Source organism: Diadema antillarum, unplaced genomic scaffold (genome assembly GCF_040938485.1).
Source record: "Diadema antillarum isolate AM-2024a unplaced genomic scaffold, OU_Dant_1.0 seq00000725_RagTag, whole genome shotgun sequence".
Taxonomy (NCBI): Eukaryota; Metazoa; Echinodermata; class Echinoidea; order Diadematoida; family Diadematidae; genus Diadema; species Diadema antillarum.
In genome coordinates, this window is record NW_027271628.1 from 770013 (window position 1) to 781164 (window position 11152).

An 11152-nucleotide genomic window follows, 5' to 3' on the forward strand; every position below is an offset into this window, starting at 1 on the left:
TAGATACCAATATCATTTTGCGAAAGTGACTATACGCTAATGACATTTACTGTCAAAGTGGTCCAAATCTATTATGTTTGGTCTAATATTACACAGAAGTTTCTCTTCCGACAAGCAGAAAACTGGGAATGATCTGGAAAGTCAGCATCAATAAGCTACAACAAAATAAAATGGCTTTAAAAGTTTGTTCGTATATCATATAAATATGCATATTAATGATTGTAATTATGATGTATATGTATGTATATTATATATATATATTATGTAGCAAGAAGAATCAAGAAATAAACTAGTAATGCATTATTTCGCCAATAAAGAATGAGTTAAATGTATTCAGAGTACAATAAACACATTCTTTATTGGCGAAATAATGCACTAAAGTACAATAAACTCATTCTTATTGGCGAAATAATGCATTACTAGTTTATTTCTTGACTCTTCGTTACTTTGGAGCCAATACGTGAATTCGCAACATGTTTATATATATATATATATATATATATATATATATATGAAGAGTTTGTTTGCAAAAACCGATAAGTCCATTTTTGTCAAATGGAGATATTTGCGATTAAAGGTCAAGAAAAATAAAGAGAATAATAACAAAATTTTTACTTCTTTTGACCATAACTTCAAAAATGTACCTTTAAAGTAGTGACCAATATATCATCTAAAAGGTATTATTTTGTATTTTACGACAGAGATCGTACTTCAAAATCTTCAAAAATGGACTTATCGGTTTTTGCAAACAAACTCTTCATATATATGACCGTGTATCACAAAACGAACACAAAGTCGCACTCCTTGATTTCACCTGAGGATTAAAAAAAGGTGAAACGGGTCAACCAAGTCAATATTTAGTTTTCATATTTTCTTAAAGAGCTACCCTTCTTCTACATTATGCTTAAGTTTGGGATCGCAAAATGAATGGGAAAGTGCATTTTCAGTAGTTTTGCTACAACCTTTTTTTGTAGAGTAGTGTGAGATCAGGTATGTCTTAGAGGACCCTTTCATTTCTTGATAACCCTTCGCACACTCTCCTTTTACAAGTCTGATAGCTTTTGAAGAGATAACGCTACTGCTTTGAAAGTTGACATCAATCATGGACAGAATGTGTTGATACAGCATGCTCAATTTCAATTTAATCCAATAATCCCTTTTTTGTCGTTGCTCCAGTGGTTTACATCCTGTTTTTTTGTCCCATCCATCACGCAGCTAGCACGGTTTGGTAAATATTAAGCGCTTGAATAGACAGATAGACCCTGTACTTCAGAGCCTCTTTTCTCGGTTAACACTTTTCCAGAGTGTGCGCTTTCTGTCCAATATTTAGGTAACGTTAGGAGGGTCCATTTGAATTGACTTATACATTATTCTAAAGCTTAGAGTCTGCTCTTTCAGAATCTGTCCTTAACCAAAAATCCATGTCTGGCGACTTTTTGTTTGTTTTGTGGTGCAGGGTCACACACACACACACACACACACACACACACAAACACACACACACACACACATATATAATATTGTAAATTAGAAAGGCTCTACTCACTGATATGTAAGTTTGTTTGTCTATCTAAACATTGTCTACTTAACCAGAGATTTCCTCGAGGATTCTGTTAAACAAACTCACACATCAAGAAGCACACAGTACAACCTACCATGTTCAGGACATCGAAAATTATACCGACATGGTCTGATATACCATAATATGGCAAGGCACACGAAATGCACAACATTCAGCTGACATTGTAAGACAGCAGAACGCAACACAGAAGAGTACAATAAATCTTACTAACAGGAACACGGCAGTATTGACAACGAGTCACGACACATGACGGTTAACTTGATTTTCCATAATATTGTAAAAGTAAAAACAAACAAGCATGATCAGCAATAAAGAAACTCTGTGAATGAGCGACAGACAAAGAGAAAGAGAGAGACAGGAAGCGTCATCGTAACAACAGTAACAATTTAACTCACAAATGTTATTGTATTTCGATATAACGGATGAAATACCGAAAAACCCACAGAAATACTTTTAGATTACAATTTGATAAACATTCTGTCCTTTTTTTTTGATAGGCGTGGTCAGAAAATCAGAAATTAGCTGAAAGTCAGTAGGCAAGTAGTCATCTAATCATTCGACAATTAAGTAATGTTGGGCATCATAAATCAAAGCAAAAAAGATACCATGCACTTGAATTTCATAGTTCCTCTACACACAGAGAAATTAGGGTTCTATTAGGGTTCTTGTTTTTACCCTACGAGCAAATCTAACTAAGTGGCACCTTATAGGGTTCGGGATGGATGTAGGGGTGCAAATCCGAACCCTAAAGGGAGCCAAGTCTTAAGGGTTCGAATTTGGAACCATTCCATAGTCTTTCCCGAAAGCTGACATGTGGGTGTTGAATGGTGTTTGCTTAAAATGCCACACTATTTTTGGATATTATCGTATATTTTTATTTGAAAATATAACTACACGTTGTTAAAGAGTAACAGTGTCATCAGTAATACTGTACTAAAAAAATTACTACTTGAATTAAACATTTCTTTTTTCTTCTCGCACCGGGATCAAGAATATCATTTCAATGACGTTATCATAGAGAGAAAGCAAACTAGTACAAGTACACGTATTATGCGTGCACGCGTGGACCGTTGAGCACTTGGTCAATGGCAAAGCTAAAATCGCATGCGCACGCCACGCCGTAGGTCGCGAGGTATACGTACGTGCATACTACTGACGTTCCTCGTTTGGAATGGACAGACGACCGTGAGGTTGGGATGATGAATTAATCTTTTTCATGAGCCAAACGTTGTGAGTAGATAATTGTACTGTAATTCCGTTGAAAATATTTCACAGTAATCGATGATGATATGTGTGAATTATGCTCATAGAATGCTGAGTGGTGAAAACTGATGCGAAAGAGTTGTATCGAGGTACATGTGTACTAACATGTCAGAAGTGCGATCATACATACAGTAAAGCATGGCGAATAAGTCAATGAAAGTGCACGGTAATACGGAAAGCCTCAACCAAGGTACTAACTACGACCAACAGCCCCATACGCATAGCGTAATTTTTAGGCTATGCGTATGGGGCTGCTGGACGCAGTTACCAAGGTACGTACGTAAATAGGTGACCGGATATAATCGCATCATTTTCGTTAATGGGAATTATTACGTTTGAGCCGAGTTGAGGCTCAGTTGGATATTGGTTTCTGTGAAGTTGACAGAAAGAGCGATGTAGGCATGTATGATGTGCTTAATGAAGAAATATAGTGTTCCTGGTTAATTTAGGAGAATTTAAGACATGTATGAAGATTGAAGTCAGAAAATTTAGGTTGGCCTTGACTCCTTGTTGTCTATCAATGAAAATAGAATGTGTGTTATAAATTAGCAATGCCATAGTCACAGAGCATAAGCAATGATACACGATATGTGAATTTAGATAATATCCACTGGAGAAGTTGCATGTGCTAGACATGACATAAAATAAATCACACAAACAAGGTATGTAAACGGTAAATCACTTCATAAGTACAATGTACAACTACTTGATCCCATACTTTAGCAGGTAGATATTCCACTATTGATTGTATGTTGAACTTTGTTTTATTCAATTACAGGTTGAACCTTGCTGATCCATGCTGATGCATGGTGTTAGCTTGGTCTAATACTAGGCCAAAGGGACCTGTGTTTGATTATTTGTCATCGAGTTCACTATGCATCAAGTTCAATAATGGTCTTCAGGATGAGTGATGCAGGTCAACCTCGAGAGACTGGTGAGCCATATAGGATGCCAGAGCTGGAGATGGAAGATGTTCAGGATGTCAATCCTGGTTCCTCGTTGAGTCAGTGTGGAAGCCATGCCAGTTCTTCTGAGAGTGATGGCCAGAAGGGCATACTATTTGGCAGCTGAAGCAGCTGCTATAGAAACGCATCAAAAACTAGAGCTCGAGGAGTTTCGACTTATGCAGCGTAAGATGAGATTAGCTATGAAGACCAAGCTGCAGGTTGCTGAAGCAGAGGAGCAGATATACCTTGACTACGAGAACAAGAAGTTGGGAGTCGGCTTTTCTGTGAAAGCAGAGGATGAAACCTTGCTGTACCCAACTGAATGCGCCAACCAACCAGTACACACGAGTACACCGATTCCCCTGACTAGAGAAGTAGCAAAGAAGTTATTTTCAAATTTTCTTTGACTTTTAGCAGATATAGTCCAAAAGCCAATAAGATCATCAGCATCATGTAGTATCCCTGAACCAGGTTTGATGAAAGCCCATCAATTTTTCCGTAGATACATCCGTACAGACCGGGAGACAGACACGCAACCTGAAAACATATGCCTCCGGCACCATTCAGGGCGGAGGCATGATAATGAGACTCCTATATGTCATGTATGTTTAAACCATATAAAATTTGAGATGGGTCACATTGAATCCCCCCCCCCCCCATTAGAATTGCTAAACACCACGGCTCTAGAAACATCTTTCCATTTTAATCCAGAAAGTAATCACCTCCCTGTTTTTAGCCGAGGGTGAGCATGAAGCCACTCCATGAAATGAAGATTAGCATTTTTTTTTTTTGCAAAATATATGTGAAAATGTCTACTTTCATAGATAACGATAACTATTTATTCTGTCTTCTAAACTGTTGTCAGGTTATTCCCTTTCTTAGAATGCACTGGCCTTGAATATTTACAAGAATACTCTAAAGAAATATATAATAGAAAAATACAAGAGAACGAACTTGCAAATTACAAATTTAAACACAACCTAAAGAGTGTTATCATTTTTTTTTTTTGGGGGGGGGGGAGGGTGGATTATGGATGAAAATATGAATCTGCTAATGGATATGAAATACTCAAAGTATGCTTTCCATTATATTTCATACTAGATGGGGTTAGTTTGTATTGTTCATATTTTAGATATTTCTTCACCATCGATAGCCTCAGTGCTTCAACAACACATGCACACTTTGAATTGATTGTTTAAGTAGGGAACACACACACACACAAAAATAAGTCGCCTGCTGTTTTTTGTAGTAGACAGCCACACAATGTATGTCAATTTTGGGCAATCTCTGGTAATGCAATGTCATAAGTGAAGTAGCTTTGTGACACTTGACAAAAGCATGATTTTTGCACAAACCCTTTATGTATATATAAGGATTGAAAAATAGAGTTTGTTTCAAAACCTGAGAAAACTCAACATATCATATCCACTTTTTTTGCATATAAAAGAACACTGGACTTCACTCTTTAAGAAGGCAGAAACTATTAGCATTGCCCTTACATACGTCAGTGACTTGTCGAGGAAATGTGCATGTTTTTCCTAAAAGAAAAAAAAAAGTGAAATTCTCTTTAGGTTTTCCTTGAATTGTTCTACGCATGTGACATCATAAACTCTTCTCACTCTGCTGCGACTGCACAAATGATTTAAAGATTATTAACTTTTGAACTGAATGTCCGCTTTTCAATTTTTTTACTGATGTGTTCTAATAGTATAAGCCAGTTCGGGGTACCAGTTTGAGCATGTGCAGAAAAAGGTTATTTGTACCGAGAGACAAGTTGTTTTTTTAATTTCACTGAGATAAGCATCTGTAATGCTAGGATTATTCATGGAATCCTTATAAATGGTGCCTGCCAGTACATCCACTTGACAGCAAGCCTGGTATTTGGCAATGTTAACACACACAAAAAAAGTTTGTTAACATATTCAAAACAGCACTTAATAAAATAGATGATTCCCTAAGTGTTGATTGACGAACCATACTGGTCACTTCATCTACACTGGCTAGGTTCATTCTTTGTTGGAATATGAGTTCCATAAATGGCTATGGTGGGCAAGCTGCTGCATTATGTCACTTTGAATTGAGTGAAGTGCCGAACCAACTGAGAAAAATGAAAGGTCATTTGTACCTATGTGCACATGAGCTATCTCCGGACTGGCTTATTGCTGCGCATTCACTCAATCCACATGTAGGTCTGTATAAAGGTGGACTTGCCCTCTAACTCTGATTATAATTTTAAGCTTTCTTTAAGTAGGTTGTATAAAGTGCTGATATATTTGTGTAAGGTTTGGTGAAAATTAAGAGTTAAAATGATTGGAAGAGTTGTGAGACTGCAACATCAACACTTGAGGTATTTCTCATGCGTGATCATAAATCTCTGTAAAATATTGATGGTAATAGTAATAATGATAGTAATGATGATATGATAATAATAATAATAGTAATAATAATGATGATAATAGTAATAATAATATATTTTGCTCCTGATCATTATGCTTGTGATGGTGCCAATACCAATACCTGCTTTATAAATGTGAAAAATCGACTGCTCTTTACAATATTTTGAATGTTGGGGCTAAACTACATACATTGTGTAATTATATTTAAGGTCTACTGAGTACAATGTGCTTCTTGTTTCCATCGCTTGAAAAAAAAAATGTATCAAAAAATTGTTTTTAAACTTGTCTCACAAGACATATTCCTTCCTCTTTATGTCCAGTTTGTCACACCACTGATTGGTTAACCTTATTTTCCCTTTCTGAGGTAACATTTTCTGTGAAATTGTTAATGTTAATTTGATGCAATGAAAAGTGTTTTCAGATGTGCTATTCTGCTCGAGATTTATAACTGGGACATATCTGTAGCTGTATGCATAAAAAAGTAACCAGATTTAGATGTGCATTCTTCATTTTTTGATTCTTTTTTTCACCTTTCTTATCATTGGGGTAATTGTATATGAAAAACAAAATGTGAAGTATGCTAATTGTATAATGGGGCACATTCGCAAGCTCTCAAGCTTGGAATTGGATGGAATATGTCAGTACAAGTAGTGAGTTTCAAATATATATGGCAGAACTTTGCCATACCCTTCATTGTTTTGGCAATAACTTGTGTACGAGAAATCAGAGTTGACATATCGCTGTTAATGTCTAAGAGCGTCATAAAGGTGCTTTTGATTACCGTAAGATGTACCGGTAAATTCAAGGTACATATCTATGATCCATTCTAGAAGTAGAAGGACACTGTGAAAGATATTTGTCACATAGTTTACTATTACTCTGCACAAGCTTCAGGGAGTTTTTGAATAAAAAGAATTAGTGCTTTTTGTCAATGTGGTAACTTCCTTTAAAAGAAGAAAAAGTAATCATTTGATGGAAAGAACGAATATTTTTTTTCTTATTCAATGTACTGACCAAATTTCATACATTTTTTATTTACATTGCCTTTTTTATGACAAAATATGCGTCTCATATTAGAATTTGTAGAAATACAATGTATATTTGATGTTCACTTTAAAGTAAACCATGAAAAAGAAAATCGCTGTTAACTTGTCCCTTTTCCATGAGACATATATTAAAATGTTAATAATTTATATGTAAGTATGCACTGTATGCATCATATTTATGTTCTATTTGTTGTTGAATTGAAGTCTTTGACTTCAGTTTTCGAAAGATTGTGGATTTAATTGACTGAGAAACTGTGTGTAAATCTATGCATGCTATTTTGCTTCATGTCTGGAGTGTTACCTTAATAGGTAATTGTTTGTGAAGTCAGTGAAGGCATCCAGTATATAATTATTTTGGTTTAAAAAAAAAAAGGTTATAATTTTCACCATATGGGGTGCAGAAAGGTAACCCTATATAGAGACGTGTGCAAATTGTATTGCATCCTATATTGCGGTGACTTTATCACCCCATAGGGTGCAAAATTACAACAATAACAATATGAACCATAATGGGTGCAGGTATGAGGTGCAGAAGGGGAACCCTGTATAGAGGTCCATATTTGCACCTTATAGGGTGTTGAATATAGGGTGCTAAATAAGAACCCCCAAAAATAGAACCCTAAATGGAGCCGCTGGTGTTACAACAATATGAACCAGAAAGGGTGCAAATTTGCACCTGAATTTTTGTTCACCCTATGGGGTGCAGAAAGGGAACCCAATGGAGGGGTCCAAATATGCACCATTTATGGTGTTAAATATAGGGTGCTAAATAAGCATCCCCAAAAACAGAACCCTAAATGGAGCCGCTGGTGTTACAACGATATGAACCCTATTGGGTGCAGAAAGGGAACCCAATGGAGGGGTGCAAATATGCACCATATATGGTGTTAAATATAGGGTGCTAAAAAAGCACCCCAAAAAATAGAACCCTAAATGGAGCCGCTGGTGTTACAACGATAAGCACCCTCTAGGGTGCAAATTAGAACCGTAATTTCTCTGTGTGTAAGAATTTATAGATGGGATTTCTTTTTATTCTATTCTCGTAAATTCGTTTCTTGATTTTGAATGGTTTGAAAAGACTCGAATATCTTCATACAACACAATTTCTGTCAATTGATTGAGGACATAGTGTCGTAAAACATTTGCCGATGCGTAACCTGTTACAGACCTATTACAGATTAAAAGTTGTATTGTGGGGTGTTTATACATGTATTGGAATATTTACTTGATGGCAAGTACTGTACTTCACAGTTTAGGTTCGAGTCTCAAGGAATACACACCCATAGATCTTTCAGTTTTCTTGGTTAGACGGTATATGATTTGGTAACAGGTGGAGGACTACTCGCTCCCTTTACGGTGAATGGCACACAATACGTTTCCCTTGATTAGAAGCAACATATATATTGGAAAATTCAGAAATTCGAAAGGAATAATTCTTTGTGTGATATGTCCTCATTTTGTCACAGGATTATATTTTTAGGCATAGACATGAGTTCTTTATCACAAATGAAAGGTACATGTATTCTCCCGTTGTCATATTCTGAATTGAAATGTATACCCGACTGCCTCGATATAATTTAGAAAGAGTTGCAAGTATAGGCCCAGAATGCTTATTTTTACAAGCTGTAAGTAGTCAACGTCTCACCGAAGGCGCAGCCGCTTGTTTCTCTTTTTTTTAATCCTCATTCAACTCTCCCATCAATTATAGGACATTTTATCCGTAGGAATTGTTATCCCAATGGATTGTTTTCACATGAAGAACAACAGGTTAGGAGCTCTTACCAACATAGGCGAACGTGATCCAACATAGAAGCGCGAGAATGTATCCTGTGAAAAACCTTGGCATTTTGTCCTGTAAATCGCGTGTCTATCAAATGATGACTGTCCAAACTACGTATGTAGAAAAAACATATTTCCTCATTTGCCAAGGATTCTTTGATACCAGTAGAATTCGACAAACACAGGTAAATGCAGACCATCGTTTAGAACAGCTTGTCCCTAATGTTGAGTGAACAACCTTTGTATCCAATATGTTAATAGGGGAGCGCATGTGACTATGACGCATTAGAGACCGCGTCATATCGTTATGGGACCGTGTATTTGCGCTGATAAGGGCTTAAAAATAATCTCATAAAGTCCATACACCTTACCAAATATGTGTGCTAAGCATTTGCTTTGAAACCACTTAATATCGATAATGACCTGGAATGTATTACTGTGTGCCGGTCGACCAACTGGCGACGTATCTTAGCGATATTCAACGAGTCCCACAGGTTTCAATCAGGCAAATTGAAAGGAGTTTATAAGTTATAGAAATATGTAAGCTCTGGTATACCTAATCCGCCCTCATGGTGAAGGTATTCTTTTGTTTTCCCTAAAAGTGTCCTCATATTGCTGACATACCGTTTTGTAGTGCCCTGTACAAACACGATCAAAGTGAAAACAGTACAAACTTGTGCCACATTTCTATACCTTCATTTTCTTTTATGTCTCCATCCCCTTGCGTCCAAGTGGATCAATACGTTTTTAAAGATATTTCGATGACAAAACTGATGAATTACAGTTTCCGTAATGTTGATATTGATTACTTTCACAAACATTGCCTCGAATCTAGATACATAATGTCGTTGACTTGCTTTCCCTTTTATTGATTGTATAAAACAAGCAAAAATACAAACAAAGAATAATTTTGGCACATTTATCTGCAAAAGGGTGACAACCACTTGCTTTGTTTAAAAGGTTAACAATATTAGCTGGGGGTCAACAGCATTATCATAATAACTTTATCCTTGTAAAATTCTATTGCAGTTCAGTTTACATTATCCGATTCTCTGACATTTTAGAGTTCCATTTCTTCATGCAATTTCATATTTTTCCTATTTTTCTCTCTACATGATTGTGAATGAAAAGCCTGCGAGAGTTAATAACGCTTTATAACGAAGAAATTATCATAATTGCATTGCCTAAGATAAAAGCCAAAAACCACAATGTTAAGGCATGTGATTTGAAATCATTCTTAAATCAGTAGTTGATTTTATTTATATTACTTCTGCATCTATTTCTCTCTATTTTTCTATATTTCCGTATCCTTTTCACGCATCCCATTATTTTTTCGATATAATTCTGTCGAGGATCGCTGGACATGTTTTGCCTTTCTGTCCGTTGTATTGTCTCCCTGTTATGTTAGTCTTGTCTCGTTCTGTTTTGTCTTTTAGTCCCCCTTCATTAGTTTGGTTGTCCCAGTTTAATGTTTATTCGCCTGTGTATGTGTGTCGTCTGTTACTCTGTCTTCTTAGTGGGCTTCCAGACTTTTTTTCTGACTTTATTCCCAGCCATTTTGCCCCTTTTTGCATCAGTTCATTTTCTATTGACATTCTATACCTGTGGGGCTCACATTCTACAAGCATTGTCTTTTTAGTGAGTCCCTCCATTTTTCGATGTTTTGCGTATTGCTATATTATATCGTCTTTATCACTTCAGTCAGTAAATTTTCATTATTGTTACCCGAAGGTTCCACAATTGTATTTTTCTCAATTTATTTTGTTTTGATTATGCAACCTTATTCTCTTTTACCAAAGAAAGTGAAATGTTTATGTACCTTTCCAAAAATGAAATAAAGTTTGAATTGAAAAATTGAATTGATATTTCAATCATGCAAACAACCTTCACAGAAACTTTAGGGCAGATACGTACACACACATACTGTATTACACATGTAAGTGTTTATTTGTTTCTTTCTTTCATTTTTTCCATTTGACTTGGAGCAATTTTCCACAAACTGACTCAACGGAATGGAAAAGAGATAATAACATGCAAAAAAGACATATGCATAGACATAGACATAGATATAGATATAGTAGACATAAACAATTCTAAGTTGTACACATTTATGGGCTTTCATGTATGTATTATATTAGA